Source organism: Trematomus bernacchii, unplaced genomic scaffold (assembly GCF_902827165.1).
Source record: "Trematomus bernacchii unplaced genomic scaffold, fTreBer1.1, whole genome shotgun sequence".
Lineage (NCBI taxonomy): Eukaryota > Metazoa > Chordata > Actinopteri > Perciformes > Nototheniidae > Trematomus > Trematomus bernacchii.
Window position 1 is genome coordinate 488,334 of NW_022987899.1, and position 21,057 is coordinate 509,390.

General features: G+C 39.7%; 1 protein-coding gene across 1 annotated transcript in view; it reads left to right on the plus strand.

Annotated features, from left to right (window-relative positions):
• Window positions 1-2,412: 2,412 nt before the first annotated feature.
• pik3cb (phosphatidylinositol-4,5-bisphosphate 3-kinase, catalytic subunit beta) overlaps window positions 2,413-21,057 on the plus strand; it is a 97,631-nt gene continuing 78,986 nt past the window's right edge. The window contains exons 1-2 of the mRNA XM_034114513.1: window positions 2,413-2,632; window positions 20,334-20,413. The gene's annotated coding sequence lies outside the window, so the exon portion shown is untranslated. The remainder of the gene's footprint in view (window positions 2,633-20,333; window positions 20,414-21,057) is intronic.

Consider the following 21,057-nt stretch of genomic DNA (forward strand, 5'->3'; position numbering starts at 1 on the left):
GCCTCACTTTGAAACATGATTCAGGATTACTTTCGTAGGAGTTAACCATTTTTTGCAACATCATTTAATGTAGATTATGTGTCATCAACAAGTAGTCATTATGTTATGCTGCAAACTAGTATTGATTCTTAATATCTACAAGAAAACACTTATAATGATGAAATAATTGCCTACAAAATAGACTTTTACTGAAGTTGTTTTCTTGGATATTGTACAGGTGGGTTAAGGTTTTTGTTTTTAACTAAGTGAAGAGCAGGCTGTACAGTACTGATGATGTGATGTGGAAACAAATACATGTAGGAGCTGCTTCAGTAAATACAAATAGTTCAGGTTGTGCTCATGATAACTCCTTCATATGGTATTAGGTAGTGTAATCTACCATATCGTATAAAATCATCACGTGTTACTGTTTTTGTCGCTGTCCTGTGAGAACAGTGTTTGTCTAAAATGTCAACTTTTTATGATCTAAGCCAGGGGTGTCAAACTCAAATACACAGTGTGCCAAAATAAAAATAAATGGGTACTAGTCGAGGGCCGGACTGGTTCAATGTTTATTGCAAAACTTATTGAAATGAACTTATTGCACATATTAAACCTGGAACTAACAAAGCTTAAATGATTGCCTATAAAAACAACATTAAACATTAAATAATCAGCTGCATTCATTTCTTATGGCTCTATCTGCAGCTTTTCCAGAGTCATTTCTTATGATTACATTTTTCCACAGGCCAACAACAGCTTCAAGAAAACAATTTCCCTCAAAGAAAAAAGCAAACATGCTCTGCTGTCGCAAGAAAAAAAGTGCAGAAGGAAACATCCATGTAAACTCAGTGTGCTGCTCTGTGATGCTAGTTGAAACCAGATACTTGGCATCTCATCTTGGGTGCAAGGTCATCAATGTTTGGGGTCAGGCTCTGAGCTGAGGAAACCCTCAGGATTGAGTGAAGGTGTGTGTGCAATATACCGGCGGGCCAAATCTAATAGTAATTAGAAATGATCCTGCTGGCCGAAATTAAATCCACCAAGGGCCTGATTTGGCCCCCGGGCCTTGAGTTTGACACCCCTGATCTAAGCCATGTTTTCAGCTTTGTGATGATGCACTTTTATATAGCTTCAAGAGGATTTAGCTGAAGAAGTAGAATCATTTCCTCAACCCTTCATCCTTTATCAGGACAAACATTTAAAACCAACAGATACATGTTGTACCGGACAAGAAGAGGGTGACAATTGTAATCCTTAAAGTAAAAGCTGTCGATATAGTTCAATAGTAAAACGTTCAATATGTGTCTTTGAGATGAAGTAGGAGTATAACGTTTCAACACATTGAAATGTAATGTACTAGTAGCATACCTCAAATGATGTTACTTAAAGGTGGGTTAGGTAATTCACTTCAGAAACACTTTTTGTTATATTCCATGGAATGCTCTTAACATCCCGATAGAAATGAATACATTAAATGCTTTGACAATAAATACATTAAAAAATGTCATCTGTGGAAGCCGTGGCGCTGTAGAAAGCACGACCAATCATCTGAGCCGGCCCAGGTCAGATAACTGGATGGCCTACCTGCCTGTCAGCCTTCCATCTGTGCACAAACTTATCTCGTGCCCTCATTGGTCATGTGCACGTTCGTGTGTGTTGGAGGAGGGGCTCTGTGAGGAAGTCTGAAGGAAGGGGCAGATTTTTTCCGGCTGCATACTTTCAAATTCTAGCACACTCGAGCTGGTTTCTCCATTCTTACCTACCCTACCTTTAAGTACAGTACTTGATTAAATGTACTTATTACAATCCACTGTTTGACCAGAGATACAGTCTGTTATTCTGTAACTTTTATTCATGTATTTTCTACCTGTATTATTCTATATTAGCTTGTTTTAATGTTTATTTGATTCCCTTTGGTTTTTAATGACTGTTTTTGAAAGGACACTATTTCTTAATGCTCTCAATGTCTTTCAACTTGTAAAGAGCTTTGAATTGCCTTGTGTTGAAAGGTGCTGTATAAATACACTTGCCTATACATATTTTTCTTGACATGACATTACACACCATATTAAATGGGACTTTTGCTATGCAATATGTAGCTCTTTGAACACTGGTACATTCACATTATGTCGAGACACACATACATTAATGTTTAATCTCATGCCACTATAATTCTCTAACATTATAATTAAGTTAGACATGTATAAATCTGTATTTTTAGCATTTATCAATGAAACTTTAAAAAAATTAAAAAGTCCCACTTCCTAACATTAATTGAAAAAAACTTCTTGATAAACTTCCCTTTTATTCCAAAAGTTTCTCAAAATAAAAATGTAACCACATAGATTTTACTTCCTGGTTTTATTTTGGAAATCCTCAAGCGGAGGTCCTGTTTTTCTCTCCCACTTGACAGCTGACTTGGCGGAGGGAGAGCTGGCGGAGGGAGACGCAGCAGCGGTGGTAGTGTAGTGGTTGTTCACCTTCTCCAACAAACAGGAAGCACTGCGCTCCACCTGCGAGACCTGCGTGCTGCGTGGAGAGGAGGAGGCACTCTTTCTGTGCGTGAAACTACTCCATCGTGGAGAGAACACTTCAACTTTCCTCTGTCTGTTCCCATTCTCCAACCACCTCACCACCACAGGGTCTGAAGGTAAGTCCGCACTTGTTTTTCTCTTTTAATGTGGATTACTTTTCATTTACCGAGTGGTGGGCACGTCAAGACAAGCTCTGTTCATCAAGCTGCCAATTTAAACATGTCAACATAATGCATCCTTAAAGATTGAACCAATGGAAGAACTGTTCACAAAAGATAATATATGATGAAAATGTCAGAAAGAAAGTCCTGAATATCAAAACTGTGTTTGTCTACAACAGCAAAATGCTACTGTGTTGAAAAGTAACTAAGTACATGTACTTAAAGTAAAGTAATACTCTGCGTAAGAGAGCATAACTTCTGCAAAGCTATAGCAGGCACATTTTATTTGCACATTTACAGCCATAACTTAGATCAATTAAATCTGTTGGGATCGTTTTTATTGGTTATTGGCATTACTGGTCTCATATAGGCGATGGCAACGAGCATCCAAATAATGAGTTGCAATTTTTATGAATATTTCGATTATTTTTTCTAGTAAGTATAAGCCGAATACACCACAAAACACTGTTGATTTGTTTAGGTTTTTAACATTGTTTGAAAAAAGTTGTTTACTTCAGTTAATAACAGAGAAACCACAAACTGTAGATTTTGACCCTGAGTTTGTTCAGTGTTCCCCCATCAGAGAACAACATGGAGCATTCCGCAGTGATTAGCCAATCAAATGAGCTGCTTAACTGTCTGTGGAGTTTTTAGTAGGATTGTGTGTTAAATTCTTCCATTTTGACTACAAGGACTGAAGCAAGTTTAGCGCTTTTTTTTGTGAGCTTCGTCACAGCTCATGCCCTCTAAACTTGGACTTTTTGTAGCCTCGTAGTTATTTAATAAAAGTCAAGATGTCCTCTGAGAAGTTTCATGTGACAGACTGATACTAGTCTGCAGAGGGGGGAGAAGTACTCTGATCTTGTAGGCTACTTGAGTAAAAGTAGAAGTACTAGCGTGTAGAAATACTCTGTTACAGTAAAAGTCCTGCATTCAAAATGTTACTCAAGTAAAAGTATCAGCATCAAAATATATTTAAAGTAGCGACAGTAAAAGTAGTCATTGTGCAGATTGGTCCATTTCAGAATAATATATATGATATGTTTTATAATGATTGATCATTAAAGTGTTCTCAAAGCTGGTAAAGGTGCAGCTAGTTTGAATGACTTTGTATACTGCAGGGTGGCTTGTGAATTTACTCCAGGTGGAACTAAAGTCTGATTTAACACTTGGATATATTTCACATCATTCATCTAGATCTGTAAAGTAACTAAAGGTATTCAATACATGTAGTGGAGTCAAAGTACACCATTTACCTCTGAACTGTAGGGGAGTAGAAGTACACAGTAGCATAACATGTAAATACTCGAGTAAAGTACAAGTCCCTCAAAATTAAGTACAGTAGTTACTTTAACTAACTAACCTAAGTATGAAGTAGCAAAAAACAACTCCAAGTACAAGTATCTCTAAATGTTATTTAAGTACAGTACTTGAGTAAATGTACTTAGTTACTTACTAATTAGTTACTTACTAATCAAGAACTGTACCGGTACATTTCTGGTACTGGTAAATGTGAGGTTGTTGGACTTAAATACTTGTACTTAAGTACCATTCTAATTACAGTACTGTTACTTGTAATGGAGTATTTTTACAGGGTAGTATTAGTACTTTGACTTAAGTATCTGAGTACTTCTTCCACCTCTGGTCACAGGTCACAGCCTCTTGGACTTTGCTGTAGTCTTGTTGTTATTTAATAAAAGTTTAATTATATAATTAGATTTTTTTTTAGAATTGGGAGGGATGAACCCCTCATTAATGGTCACACATGCAGAGCACACAGCACACACAGTGAAATGTGTTCTCTGCTTTTAACCCATCCTAGTACCAGGAGTCTAGTACTAGGAGCAGTGGGCAGCTATTGTACAGCGCCCGGGGAGTGAGGGGGGAAGGGGGATGTCCGGTGCCTTGCTCAAGGGCACCACGGCAGGGCAGGAGGTGAACTGGGACCTCTCCAAGTAGCATTCCACACTCCATATTTTAGGTCTGGTCGTGGACTTGAACCCGGCGACCCTACAGCTCCCAGTCCAAGCCCCTACAGCTCCCAGTCCAAGCCCCTACAGCTCCCAGTCCAAGCCCCTACAGCTCCCAGTCCAAGCCCCTACAGCTCCCAGTCCAAGCCCCTACTGACTGAGCCACTGCCGGAGTTGTTCTTTGAGAAGTTTTGCCTTTGCTTGAATTGTAGTCAGATCAGTCTTCACACAGTATTTACTTCTTTTATTCTGAAAGAGATCCTCTTGATCCTTTCTAATGATCCATAAACCCGAAATTATTTTAATGGAGGATTGGGACATTACTCCTAAATGTGTCACCGATGACTACTGTGTATTTTTTATAATTGTTGAGAAATGGAAAAGCCAAACAAAGAGGATATGAAACTTTGGAGAATGATTCATTTATTCAGACTTTCTGCCATTTTTACATTTCGCTTAGATCTTATTCAGAGAGTCAACACAGACTAAATATCTTGGGTAGAGTTTAGCTGCTAACTTAAGCTTTATTATCCCCCTAATGAAGCTGATGTATAAAAACTAAGGCTGCACGACATGTTTACTTAGTTAAATATAATATATCATAACTATTTCTTGAGATAAAAAAACGTCTTCTCTGCTGCTTTCAGTACATACGCCTACTGCTAAAATACAACTAATTGCTTAATAAGAAGACATGATTTAACATACTTTTATTGAACGTTAAACTGAACACAAATGGCACCCATAAAAGTCTAAAAGTTCAATTTTTAAGTTCAGTTTTCTACCGATACTTCTTCGTCGTTATGTCGATAAGAAACGACATATTGTGTAATAGAAACCTTTTATGAATCAACAGTTATTCACTCATTTCACTCCCAGCGTCTGTCCCAGTTCATTTTTTATCTTTCAATCATGTTAGTGAGCTTGGTTTGCGTCATTCATTTAACTTCTAATGAGGGATTGACAGTTAGGCTTCTTCCTTATAATTGTTGAGATGTGGATTCAGGTTTTGGCATGTCAGCGACTCATCCATCCTCTTTCCCAGAGAACACGTTGGATCGATGCCAGCTGCGTTTCATACCTGTGAGAATGGAGAATAGCGATACGACTGATTTGTGTGTAAAAAGAGGCAATCCTCACACATCTTTCAGCTGAGTTAAATGTCCTCTCTGGTTATGATTCACCAATAGAGAGAGATTTATGAATCAGAGTTTGAACTGTGTCAGTAGGTCTGTGGGGATAATGTCAGGCAACACGAGGTGTGTGTGTGTGTGTGTGTGTGTGTGTGTGTGTGTGTGTGTGTGTGTGTGTGTGTGTGTGTGTGTGTGTGTGTGTGTGTGTGTGTGTGTGTGTGTGTGTGTGTGTGTGTGTGTGTGTGTGTGTGTGTGTGTGTGTGTGTGTGTGTGTGTGTGTGTGTGTGTGTGTGTGTGTGTGTGTGTGTGTGTGTGTGTGTGTGTGTGTGTGTGTGTGTGTGTGTGTGTGTGTGTGTGTGTGTGTGTGTGTGTGTGTGTGTGTGTGTGTGTGTGTGTGTGTGTGTGTGTGTGTGTGGTGTGTGTGTGTGTGTGTGTGTGGTGTGTGTGTGTGTGTGTGTGTGTGTGTGTGTGTGTGTGTGTGTGTGTGTGTGTGGTGTGTGTGTGTGTGTGTGTGTGTGTGGTGTGTGTGTGTGTGTGTGTGTGTGGTGTGTGTGTGTGTGTGTGTGTGGTGTGTGTGTGTGTGTGTGTGTGTGTGATGTGTGTGTGTGTGTGTGTGTGTGTGTGTGTGTGTGTGTGTGTGTGTGTGTGTGTGTGTGTGTGTGTGTGTGTGTGTAGTTTTTCAACCAGTGAATATTTCGCACCACCTTTTCTCCAGAGGCTACTTTCCATTTGTATAAGTGCCTTTGATTCACTGCAAATTGATGAGCTGTGCGGCTTTAGGCAATATTGTAAATATATTCTATGGTGTAACTCTTCAAAGTGACCTAAAAAAAGGCACTCCAATTAATTTAGTAATCTGAAGTTAACAGTTTCAAGGTTTATTTCTTGTGATTATGATTTAAATGTACATGAATCTAGGGATCTCCTCAACCAAAGAAACTATCGGTCGACTAAACATCTGTCCAATCTCATTGTCATTTACCTGAGAGTTTACTACAGTACCGTAGATATAGGAGCAATTATGGGTTTAGTTCAGTGTCGTGCCAAATGATGCTTCAACATGTTGACTGGTTTTACTGCTATTTTCCCACCTAAGCCACATCCGCCAATGACTCAATGAACAGATATGTACAACTTTTTACAAATAAACCTTCAAAAGCACACCCTAAAATCATGTTTTTACCAGAGACGGCACATAAGTTACTCAGTTTGAAAAAGCAAGAATTTACTTATAGACTACAGACATCTGAGTAAACTAAGACCAAAGTAACCAGTTAGTGCACTAATAGACTAAGCCCTACATAGTTCAGTACCCTGATATATGACTTTTTCCCACCCTAAAGGACCGTCTACACAGCAGCGTTAAAAAAATCTTGGAGGTGGGCGTATCTGAGGCTTGGGGATTTTTTTGCGATCAACCAATCACATGAATCTCCCGCCCGCGACATACGAAGCCAAAAAGCCCGAAGTAAACTGGATATAAACTCCCCAAAACAGGCGAAAACCTACCACTGTCTCTGCCACCTCCCTCCATGCCTGGCTCCTCCGGTTTATATCCCGGTAGGTCTGGTCATAAAGCACCGGGTGATTCCCTGCCGCTAATTTCTCCTCCATTTTTTGGAATATGAGGAAATGATCTGCGGTATGTCTCTCCCAGCATACACGCCGTTTGATTGGCTAGAGCTTGAACGGTCAGATTTGCGTACACGGGATTTGATTGGCTGACGCTTCCACCTCAGCTTCAAAAGTTGAACATTGTTCAACTTTGAATCCTCAAAATCCTCAAAATCTCCGCTCGCCTGCCCACAATGCATTTCGGCGAAAAGTGAGGGAAAGTGACGTCACCCCATTCAAAGTGAATGGGCAGAAGCGTTTCAAGATTTTTTTAACGCTGCTGTGGAGACGGCCCGTAACCCTAACCCTAACTCAATGGCAGCGATTGTTGCCGGCTGTGTATTTCATGTCATGTGAGACTCAGTCTGACATTTGATTGTTTACATTACATGTTACTTGTTAGATGCTTTTATCCAAAGCGACTTACATACTCAATACTGTGGGCAATCCCCACAGGGGCAATTTGGGGTGAAGTGTCTTGCCCAGGGACACAACGACATGCTGACTGCAGTGGGGTTTGAACCTGACCCCCTGATCCGAACACCAACGCACTAACCCACTGCGCCACATGCCACATTTAAATCTAAAACGCACACCAAAACACACATAACCTTAAAGGTATTTGACTGTAAGATAGTCAAAATTATCATCTATTCACAGTGATTTAAAGGCATGTCGATTTCTGACAGTTCACACACATTTCCAGCTGTGTACTTAAACCTGAATGTAAGCTTGCAGAGAGCGTTACAAAAGGAGAAAGCTATTTCCTAAGAGGATTAGCCACTATGTGCTGTTACTTTTTCTGCCTTGACACAGCACTACTGCTTTCTGACCAATTGTTACACAGCTTTTTGGATATTTTCTTTTGGATCAGGCTCCAGTCACCGGTTGCTCTTTTGTTGGGTGGGGTCTGCGGTCAGGCCCCTTCTGAAGAAAAGTTAGAAAACACTGATAAGACCGACTGACGTCACTGCACAGAAATCAGCCAACAATGCAGCTATTTACTCCGAGCCAGATTTAGTCCCAAAGCAGGCGTCTCCCCGGGTTCAAATGAAAGCAGAATTCGAAATAAGTATCCCACGAGAACAAGAAAGACGTTTTTTCCAAATGTGCTGACGTCCACATCCTGGGCCTTAAACATGTGAACAGTAGTAAAAGTGATGTCGTTTTATTTGTAACGCAGTTTAGGAGGCTTCTGCTTGAACGATACGGGGTTTTTAGGGCCGTATGAACAGAGAAACGGTGGACTTCAACTGGAAAATAATGTTAAAACTTCATGTATATGTTTCTGGGGCAAATATCGTGGTGATATTATGAGGTACAGCAGTATGTTTAGTGCCAGTAATCAGTCCTACAGCAGTTTATATTAGTGTATTATGCATCTCTGTGCTCACAGACTCTTACGGTGAGTACAGCAGGGTGTTATAACGGCATATTTTGAAGGTAAAATGAAACGCACTGTGCAATCTGTCAGTATTTGGACAGTGATATTATTTTTCCTTGAACTGGCTGTACTCCACCATGTTGGATTTCAAAAGAAACAATGACTTTTTCACCTTGTGGGAAAGCTTTTACTATTTTACGCAAGTCCATTGTGCTGAAGTACACTACTTTAAAGAGTCCTCTCCTGCTGATGTTCAGCTGTATATCAGTATGTAGTGTCTCTACTTTAAAGAGTCCTTTCCTGCTGATGTTCAGGTGTATATCAGTATGTAGTGTCTCTACTTTAAAGAGTCCTCTCCTGCTGATGTTCAGCTGTATATCAGTATGTAGTGTCTCTACTTTAAAGAGTCCTCTCCTGCTGATGTTCAGCTGTATATCAGTATGTAGTGTCTCTACTTTAAAGAGTCCTCTCCTGCTGATGTTCAGGTGTATATCAGTATGTAGTGTCTCTACTTTAAAGAGTCCTCTCCTGCTGATGTTCAGGTGTATATCAGTATGTAGTATCTCTACTTTAAAGAGTCCTCTCCTGCTGATGTTCAGGTGTATATCAGTATGTAGTGTCTCTCCTGGGACATGTCTCCATGCTTTAATGTTCAAAAAGCTCTTTATTTTTCTCATACTGCCTGTGCTGCAGCACCTCTTTTCACCCTCTGTCTGAAACCAGAGCCCAGTGTGCTCTGATTGGTTAGCTGGACGGCTCTGTTGTGGTTGGTCAACTGCTAAGAGATGTCCCGCCCCTTAGCCTATCACGTACAATGTGTTGGAGCGCTAGCCAATAGAAGCGCTAGTGTTCTATAGTGATGTCACTATGTTACAGAAAAGTGAAATAGAGCCTCTTTAATACTTACTGGCTTTACTGTATAAAACCAAAGATGCTAAAATAATTGTAAGACAGAATGTTCAGGGTTTGATCCTAAGTACAGAACAAGAGAAATAATTGGAAAATGTTGATTCTTTTTTTTTTTGAGGGCTAAAGCAGTGTGTTGCTGTGTATTGAGCTGATGGTTATTGACCTGCTGTTTTTCTACCTGTTCCTAAGATCTGAGTTTCCATCTCACTGATTGCCTGCTGTGTGAAAAAAACTGTTGAATTGAGCAGGACAAATAGACACTGAGATGTATTTGTTTTACAGCACGTTAGAATAAAATGTGTGTGTGTGTGTGTACTTGTGGGGACCTACATCTGTTTACACAGTCACGTGTGGGGACTCGCCTCCCTTATGGGGACAAAATGGAGGTCCCCATGAGGGGAATCATTAATTTTAGGGTGAAGACTTGGTTAGGCATGTGTTGGTTAGGATAAGTCTCCCGGAAATGCATGTAAGTCAATGTCATTTCCTGAAGTGATGTATACATGGGATGTGTGTGTGAAAAACTGTGGTCACTTATATCTTCCCAATTATTACCTTCTTTATTTTTCCTTATCTCTCCACTCTCTCACATTCACACATTTCTGCTGTCACACTTTCAAAGTAATCACACCTTACTACAGTAGAAAGGTTTGCGTAACATCCTCTCGAAGAAAGGAGTAGTATGAATGCGATGTCTGTGTGTAAGCTGGCTTTCACAATTTGTCTTCCAGCTTGCATAATAACAAATCTGAGCCCCACAATCTCATCTAGAATAGGGAACATTCCGGATTCACTCAAACTAAGTGCACACTGCTCCTTACTGCTTATTATTATTATTATTATTATAAAACTGTACATAGAATTGCCATGGCAAGAAAATGTGATTGAGTGCTGGGATGAAAAGTGAACGGTGTGCTTGACTTCTTCACTTTGCTGCACAGCAGGCCGAGACCTGCACAGGAATGCAGAGAGAAAGAAGTGCACTGCACCCAGAGAGGGAAATCACAGAGAGGGGCATCTTACATGTGGTCATACGAAGGAGTTTACACACAAACAACATTACGTAACCGCTCCCTTTTAAGTCAATCCAAGTGATTAATTTGCCCCACGGAGCAGAAGCACATTCATCCGTCCAGATGTGGTCAGAGACATATTTAGCCATAGTTACCCCACGTATTTTAGTATTAGGAACTAACTCAGGGCTTCACAGCGTCTTTCCGGTCAGCAATGGAAGGTTCATCTTGTTGTCGTACGGTAAAAGCAAATCAAGTCTCACTTTTTCTACTTTCCCATTGTAAATTCAATCTGAAGAAAACTGACTCTCAGCAACCAACTCTGCATGTTGGACTTAAACAATTGCTGATAAACAAGACAGTGGAAAAACAACAGTGTACATTTTGTGTCTTCTTGCATTTAAAAAGGTTCCAACTGTTAACTCTGGGTTATTATATAGCCCAGTATTCTTCTACAATGATAAAAGACAGACAGTGAAAATGAGTCAGTAAGCCATTCTGCTAATCATACAACCAGTTATCATATTTATACAATCATCACAGAAACTTGTAATTTTAAAGGGGCCCTATTCTGCTCATGTTCAGGTTCATATCTGTATTGTGTGCTTCTTCTGTGACATGTCATCTCATTCTGCCTGTGCTGCAGCACCTCTTTTCACCCTCTGTCTGAAACCAGAGCTGCTCTGATTGGTCAGCTGGCCGGCTCTGTTGTGATTGGTCAACCACTTAGAGATGTCCCGCTCCTTTAGCCTATCACGTATTCAATGTGTTGGAGCGCTAGCCAATAGAAGTGTGTGTGTGTGAAATAGTGATGTCACTATGTTATGGAAGTAAACAAAGGAGTCCAATGGAGGTGTTTCAGGCACGGGAGTGTGAGAAAAACTCACTCTGAAGGGAACTTTGGGATTTTAGCCTTTTATGGACCATTTACATGCACTAAAACCTATTTAACTCACTACAAAAAGCATGATAGGGCCCCTTTAACTCTGAGTTATAACCCATATTCTTCTATACAGTAATTGTGAAAGTCAGTCTGTAAGCCATTCTGCTAATGATACAGCAAGTTATGATAACATTTATATATGATGTTCCTAAACAACACTCCACTAAGTGGAAGAAATGTGTCATTTAATCCCATGTAGTTAAGTTTATTATACACAGAGACGTCCACTGACATTAGTATAACAATTACTGATGGCTGCACTTTCCCAGTGATGGAGAAATCATTTTGTAACAGGTGTAATCTACTTCAGTCCAGTGACATTTGAAAATGAGGTCACAACTCAAGTGTTGCTCTCTGATTCACATTGGGGTTTCTATTAAACCACAGCACGTCTATTGAACTATATCTTATAAAGTAGTCAAAGGTCATGGTATAATATTTATTTAGCTGGTGGCTTAACATACAACCGAATAGAAAATGTCATTTTAAAACTAAATGTATGAATAAATTATATGAATCAATGTATAGCTCCAACATTAAAAAGAACAGAACATATTGAAAAGAAAAAGCCTTCTGGTTGATGAGTATACACTTTGAATAAAAGGGAAAACATTTGAAGTGATTCAGATCAGATTATTCTTAAAGAGGCCCTTTTATGCTTTTGGGGGTTTTCCCTTTCTTGTAGTGTAGCTGAAACGCCTCCATTGGACTCCTTTGTTTACTTCAGTAACATAACGCAACCACTTTGTAACACTTGCACTTATATTTGGCGCTCCAACACAAGGGAGGGACATCTCTAAGTTGTTGACCAATCACAATAGAGGTGGCTAGCTAACCAATCAGAGCAGACTGGTTTCAGACAGAGGGTGAAAATAGGTACTGCAGCACAGGCAGTATGAGAAAAATAAAGAGCTTTTTGAACATTAAAGCATGGAGACATGTCCCAGGAGAGACACTACATACTGATATACACCTGAACATCAGCAGGAGAGGACTCTTTAAAGTAGAGACACTACATACTTATATACACCTGAACATCAGCAGGAGAGAACTCTTTAAAGTAGAGACACTACATACTGATATACAGCTGAACATCAGCAGCAGAGAACTCTTTAAAGTAGAGACACTACATACTGATATACACCTGAACATCAGCAGGAGAGGACTCTTTAAACTTGCCAGTTATTCAATTTCATATTGGAAGTTAAAAAGTGACTCAGAATACAATACGACAATAACATTAAAATAAACAGTAAATATACACATTCATTCAACAGTAGGAAGATATAGTGCATCTATAGAAACACACAGAAGTTAAAAAAACAACTAAATAAACTTGTAAAACTTAAGAAGCAGGCGTCTGTGGTTGCAGCGGTTCTTCTCCTTCTTCTCCTCCTCTCAGATGTACAGTCGCTCTACGCAGTAACCACAGCAGCATTAGATGCGTAGATGGTGTGGAGTTATGGCGGCACCCTAGGGGGCTCCAGCCTCCGCTCTGCAACCTGAGAGGGCAGAAACCTCAGCTTCACATCGCCATGACAACGCTTTCCTACAGTGTGCGAATGCCAATGACACACACACACACACACACACACACACTCGGTCCCACACACATGCTGTTGTGAGCAGCACATGTCGAGCCTTGTGATATCTGAATATGGGTAAATGTGCGTGAGCTACAAATATTCCTCCACCCACTAATTTTCATAATATTTGATAGGATGTAATTCAATGGTTCACAAGTGGGGACATTGTTTATTGTTATTGCAGCAGTATACTATGCAAACAAAAAATATATAAACATGGATACAGTTAATACAAATGAACAATAGGAAGATATAAATACAGGAATAAATCATTATTCCCCGAGTTAACTGGAAAACATTTTTACACACACAGAGTTTTAGTTCCATCTTCCACATATTTCTGGCATTTTTAATTTTTTTTACCGTTTTTAAAATTGCACTCCTGTGTCGTCACGATGTCATTGGGTCATTATATGCACACGTTTGAACAGTGTGATCGGCAGCGCTTCACCCCACCTTTGCTCCTTCAGGCAGCCGGACGGTAACTGATTTACAGCTGCCACCGCGGGGAACTATTGAACACACACACACACACACACACACACACACACACACACCAGAGACTGACACTCCTCCCACCTCAGGGCAGCCTCACAATAGCGCCTAAGAATAGAGATGCTAAAAAAAGGGAGACAAGAGGAAGACGTGGGTGAAGGCCACGGGTACACACACACACACACACACACACACACACACACACACACACACACACATACATACCACATAGAGATGCATTGATTGAACTACTTTGATGACAGACCATTAAAAACCTGTGTGAGTGAGTGTTGTGTGTGTTTCTCATATGTCTGTGTGTGTGTGGGGGTTATAAACATCCCACTGTGCTAATGAGTGGGTGTGTATTGTTTTTTAGAATCGGGCAGACAGTGCTCTTTTGTTTACGAGGAGCCGCTGATGACACATTGTCAAATGTTACGGCCCTTCAGAAGTGTACCGGTGCATTCCTCCTGCAGGTTCTGAGCTCATTACCTAAATCCTATTTGCTTGACCGTTTGCAGAGACTTACTTGAGATTAACCACAGGGGAAATATTTCTCATTTGTTTGTATGCGGGTTGTTAACATCTTGTTCTCGAGAAAAGTGTATTTCATGATTCAGGTTCTCCTTTTATTATTGAGTGTATTTTCTGCAGCCAAACCCTTTTAAACCATGCAATTCACCGTAAATATATATATAGCCTTTTTCAGATTTCATCCTTCATTAGACACTTTACTTGTATTTTATCGTTATTGCACATTCTTAATTTATATATTTATACATCTACAGGTAAATACTTTTGTTCTATTGTATAGTATTGGACATTTTACCTTACCTTGTGTTCGTATACATACCTTTAATTCAATTTTATATTTTAACTTCTTATGTTTATTTAAATATTTGTCTTCATCTATTTTTGTCTTTTATTGGGCATTTCACTTTAAGATATGTTTACATAAATATATTTTATTTTTGCAAATCAACGATTAATCTTTATATACATACTTTTATTACATTTTCAATTTTGTATTTTTTTTTTTTTTATTGGATTTTTTACTTTAACTGTTTGTATAAATATTTAAAATGTATTGTCATAATAAAAATGAAGGTATTCTGATCGGATATCCAGGCTGTGTTTTAATGCCCTGGGGATAAAGATTGATACAGTTTGAAAACAATAGGACTGTCTCGGTGCAGGGAGTGTCCTTGTGGTGATTTATTATCCACTCCTTCAGGGCCAGACTAACCACCTGTGAACAAAAGGATCTGCCCTTTATAGCCTGAAGGCAGTGATAAAGTGAAGCAGTGAAAGCATGCTGACTGAAGCACATGACCAAAGCTCTGAGAAACAGAGACTGGCAGACAAGGAGAGAGAGAGACTTTTAGGATTGTGCATTCCTCACATTCCTGCAGAGGATGGGAGGAAGGGTGTGTGTGTGTGTGTGTGTGTGTGTGTGTGTGTGTGTGTGTGGAGTCAGAGAAAGCCCTATCAAAGCGAGATTCTCCTGAGGTGTTTGTACAACGATAAGAGTGACAACTACTTAGGAAGAGGCTCTGAGAAACCTTTGTGTTTGTGGTTACAGTAGAGAGTTTGAGCATGATCCTAAGTCCCTTTGCGTCAGAAACCACACGAGATGACACTTGACACCAACGTCACTATCCACTACTCTGTGCTTTGTACTGGAAATGGTTTTCTGAGTGCGATGATGCCTGAGAAATAACTTGGATTGTAGTGATACTGGGGGTTGTCCTCGCTGACTGCTTTGGATGTTACTATGAAGTAATGATAACTTTATTTATATAGCAGCTTTTTAATGCAAGATGCAACCCAAAGTGCTTAACAGGTCAAGATAAGATGCTTAAAAATGACACAATTAAAAAGGAAACAGAAAGAGTAAGATCACAAAACAATACAGAAATGACACTACTAAATTTAATCCACATTGAAAGCCAAATTAAAATGATACGTCATTTTTTTTTCAGCCACTAAACTTAGAGAGGACTTTTTATTAGTAAGGAGCTTTAACTGAAACTTTGTTCATTTAATGATGTAGCCCTAACTTAAAGGGGACCTATCATGAAAAATGCACTTTTTGATGTCTTTTATACGTAAATATGTGTCCCTGGTGTGTCGGGGAACTCACGCAGCGTCAGAAAATAAAACCCTCTCTCTTTTCCTCCGTACCCAAATCTCTAAAAACGGGGCTACAACGGAGCTGATCCAGATTTGCGTCCAATATGACGTAATATCTGAAATGTGGACCCACGGCCCTATCAGAAACTTTGCTATCAGAAACAATGCCCGACTGTTTTGGACGTAATATGGTCGGTGTTTACATTAGCATCGCTAACACTCAGAGCTAACCTGTACTGGAGAGCATGTGTGTGAAGAAGCAGGAAATAAAAAGGAACTCACCTTGTGGTATAACCGGCAAGAGAGAAAGCCTTTGAGCTCCATACTGTTTCAGAAATAATCCTTGATAATCATGATATGGCGTTTCATCACTGCAGTATTTAGTTTAGACAGTAGCTGCCGGGTCCCGCATGAGCTCAGACCCCTCCTTTTTTATTTGTATCAATTTGTTTATTTTTTAAAGCTTTATACCCCAAATCAGCACTTTTGAAACAGGAAGTGAAATAGAGGGATATGAGGCATGGCTAGAATGGGTGATCTGTTTGGTATTTTGAGCAAAACACTTCATAGACATGTTTTTTATATATTTTTATATATCTGAGACCTATGCTATTGCCTAAAAATAGCATGATAGGTGACCTTTAAATACACTAGAATCTGAATTCAATGAGTTTCAGGGTTCTTTCTAAAGCGCCCTCATACCAGAATGCAGATTTTCCCCCTCTAAAATGTTTAAGCGATGCCAGAAAACAATATATCTGTTCATCAAAAACTGTATAATTACTCCTAAAGTATGAACATCGTGTCAAATAGAGCGTCAGACGGCCGAGACAGCTTTGTTTTTACGGAGCTCCGACGTCACGTTGTTGTTTACGTCCGCAGCACCATCTTGTATACGGGCGTCATGTCCGGCAGTGGCTCAGTCAGTAGGGGGCTTGGACTGTGAGCTGTAGGGTTGCCGGTTCAAGTCCCCGACCAGACCTAAAATATGGAGTGTGGACTGCTACTTGATGAGGTCCCAGTTCACCTCCTGGGCCCTGCCGTGGTGCCCTTGAGCAAGGCACCGGACACCCCCCTTCACCCCTCACTCCTATTGCTCGCCGGGCGCTGTACAATAGCTGCCCACACATTTGACTGTGTGCTGTGTGCTCTGCATGTGAGACCATTAGAGAGGGGTTCATCTCTCCCATTCTATCTATTTATAGCGAGAATTTACTGTATCTTATATTCAAGATCAGCGCCACAGTATCACCTCATACTATATCTTTCTAGAGAAACCCAATTTATTTGAACAGTTATTAATTATTCAAACTTGCACTACTGCTGTATTCAGTCACTTTATTTCATAGTAGATTAACAATGTTACTTTTCCCAGTTGGAGCTTTTCCATTGCAGGTTTTCAAAAAGGTTTGTGTCTGAGTTTTGCCCCAAATGTAGCATTTAAATGACTTGAATTGATGCTTTTTGTAATTTTTATATTGTTATTTCATAATAGTTGGCTCTCAATTAAAATCAAATCAGCAGACCTTTCCATATTTATGATCTTAATAGCTTTTTTTATTTGTTCTTCCAGGAGTTTCGTCCATTAATGGAACTATTAAGGCTTTAAGAGAATTATACTCTTGTTGTAGGACGTTTGGATTCTTATCTCCTGAACAATGCCAAGTAATAGTCGACCAATAAAATCTTCAGGCTTCAAAGAAATCCATTTAGGAATCTGTGGGGGATGTCACCATTTATTATTATATCACAGATTATTTTGAGAAGAAACCCCATTGACGTTTGAGTGCAGAACTTTGCCTGCAGCAAAAACATAATTATGATCCTGTCTATAGTCAATCCTCTGTTTGTCTCTCAATTCCTCCTAAAATCACTAAATCACACACACACACACACACACACACACACACACTCTTGCTGTGGATCATGTGATGTTTTGAGCTGAAGTTAAACATTGACTGTCTTTGGTCCGAGATGTTATCATTTTGTTAACAGCTCACTTCCCGGAGCAAGCAAATGCCACATAGAGTTTTAATGTTATTGTATTTGTACTCAAACCCAGGATGAGGTATCATGTGCCACTCTCTCTCTCTCTCTCTCTCTCTCTCTCTCTCTCTCTCTCTCTCTCTCTCTCTCTCTCTCTCTCTCTCTCTCTCTCTCTCTCTCTCTCTCTCCAGTTGTTTTTCTGACTCTCTGTGTCACACCCTGGTAAACAAGATAGAGCATCTCAACCACTGGGGAAAAACAGGAAGTGAACTGGCCTCAATCAAGAGAGTGTGTGTGTGCATTGCGTGTCACCAGCGCTCACTTTGTGTGTTTGTGCCCTCAGTATATTTGTTTTTCCATATCGCTCACTTCACATCTCGGTGTCCGTAGCTGCAGACGGTACGGGTGGAGAGGCATCGGGCACTTAAAGAGGTCACGGCCGTCCTTTTTCATCTTTAAATGTGGATTTTTGAGACTGGATAGTACTCTTACGACGCACACAACTCACACTTGAGTGAAGCGACAATGAGTGACTCTTCTGGTGTAAAGAGGACATATTACACTCATGTTCAGGTTCATATCAGTATGTAGTGTCTCTACTGGGACATGTCTCCATGCTTTAATGTTCAAAAAGCTCTTTCTCATACTGCCTGTGCTCTTTTCACCCTCTGTCTGAAACCAGAGCCCAGTCTGCTCTGATTGGTTAGCTGGCCGGCTCTGTTGTGATTGGTCAACATTTACAGGCACCAAAACCTATATAACACACTAAAGGAAAGGGAAAACCCCCCAAAACACAATAGGAGCTCTTATATTGTCTTGAGAGAAGCTGTATGCCTACTTTTGTATTTCGTAATTCTTGCTAATAAATACATTAGAAATAACGCACCCCAAATTTTTTTTTATTATCCATCAATCAATGTGATGTTTATTTTCTAGATGAACCATCAATATTTGTATGTATATAAAGTCAGAAGTAGTGAATAAAGCCCACGATGGCATTTCATATTGTTTTTTACCTCGACACTAAACCATGTGTTTTCCGTTAACTCCAAACCAAAAAGCAATAATTATTAACATTTGACTCTCTAGATTCATTTGAGTAAGACAAAGGATTGCAGATTCATTCAACTTATTACTTAAAGTGGACCTATCATGCTATATTTGAATAATATAGTGTAGGGCCATACCTATATAAGGCATATTTATACTTTTTTTTTTTCAAAATACCAAACAGATCATGCATTTTAGCCATGCCTCATTTTGCTCAATTTGACATTTTTTAGCTCTGTTTTTGCAAGGGTTGATTCAGTGAGAACAGCACCACCTACAGGCCTGGCATATGTACTACAGCGTCTCCAGCGCTTTCGAACGGCAATGGCCGTGGCTGTCTCCTCCTGATTGGTGGAGTTGGCCCAATAGCCGTAGCGCCACCGTCCTGACGTGAGGACAGTGTTCAAATCTGGATCAGTTTTTATCAGATCCGTTGCAGCCCCTTTTTTAGAGATTTGGGTATGGAGGAAAATAGAGAGGGTTGTGTTTTCTGACACTTGGTGAGTTCCCTGGAACACCGGGGACACATATTCATGTATAAAAGACGTACAAAAGTGCATTTTGCATGATAGGTCCCCTTTAAATTAAGGGAAACACATAGTTTAAACTTGTTTCAGGAGTTAGCCTTGAGGTAAGTGTGTGTATATTAGTATTATTAAGTGAAGGAAACCGTACACATTGACAGACAAATACGCATTGTTTGGATTTTTCATATTTCTCTGTTCAAACACAAAGTTAACTATAAATTCTGCTGCTGTAATAGTCAAGTTCCCAGTTTTCTTATATAACTTTCCATAACACATGGAAAAGGTAAATCATGTTTTCCATGAATGGTGTTCAGTTATTTCCGAGAATATTAAAAAAAAAAAAAGCCCTGCCGGATGATTGTTCTTGTAAAGGCGTTTATGCTTACTTTGTGGTTTCTAAAAGTATCTCCACATGACCTTGGGTGGAAATGATTAGGTTTAATAGAAAGAGGATCCAGAGTCAGTACAGTCGATGGTAGAAAAAATAAAAGAGGGCCGGGGTCAGAGGGGGCACTCTGTACTTTCTGTTGTCTTATCTCAAATGACGGGGTAGCAGGGGCCTCTTTCAGTGTGTGTGTGTGTGTGTGTGTGTGTGTGTGTGTGTGTGTGTGTGTGAGCCAGACAGTATAAATAAAGTGTGTGTGTGTGAGCTTACATCAGGTGATGCCGTCTCTTGTTCTGTTTCCACTCTGTCTCATATCATTGACTTTTTCTCACTTGTCTTGTTCTTTAACTGTCTCAACGTCTTCTTAAATGGCCGTATAAACACACACACACATACACATACACATACACACACACACACACATACACATACACATACACATACATACATTTAAAGTAACGGATCGGAGACATTCTGTGGTTTGCCCCCTCCTCCCCTAACGGTGTGTTTTGTCCTCTGGTCCATCAGATGCAGTGTCCCAGCAGATATCCAGACAACCCCATTAGGGAGCAGATGCACAGGAAATAAGAGACTTTAGGAAACTGCAGGTAAATCCTATGTGTGTGTGTGTCTTTTTTTTGCAATTATCTTCACCTACTTTAACTGTAATGCTACTGTGTTCAGTGCAGTTCATCTTTGTTGTCCCACTGGGGGGATTTGAATTGCAGGGCTGCACAATTAATCATCTTTTTAAAATCAATATGGACTAGTGCAATATTTAAATTAAAACTATTTGTTAAAGGCTACATTTTTGTTAAAATACCATGTTTGATGATGAAAGTAATAAGCAGGGTTCTTACGGTCATTAAAAACCTGGAAAAGTCATGGAAATTCAAAATGCTAATTCCAGGCCCTGGAAAAGTTTTGGAAAACAATATTTTTCCCAAAGTCATGGAAATGTAACTAAAGCTGCATCAAATATAATTTATATTTGATCTAATCGCCGAAATAGTAATACTATAATGATAATAAATACTGTATCATATAGTAATGAAACGTAAAATGGCATTTAACTGACGAGGTATTTTGCTGGTGAGAGATTTTAGTTGCTTTAGCGTGTAGAAGCTAGTAAGCCTACTATTGGATTTGTTTTAGATAGGCACCACATGTTTCAGATGCAGACCTTATTTTCCTGTTCCATGTTAAAATAAACCATTTTCAGTGGTACCGCTGAGAAAGAGTAATTTTTTTG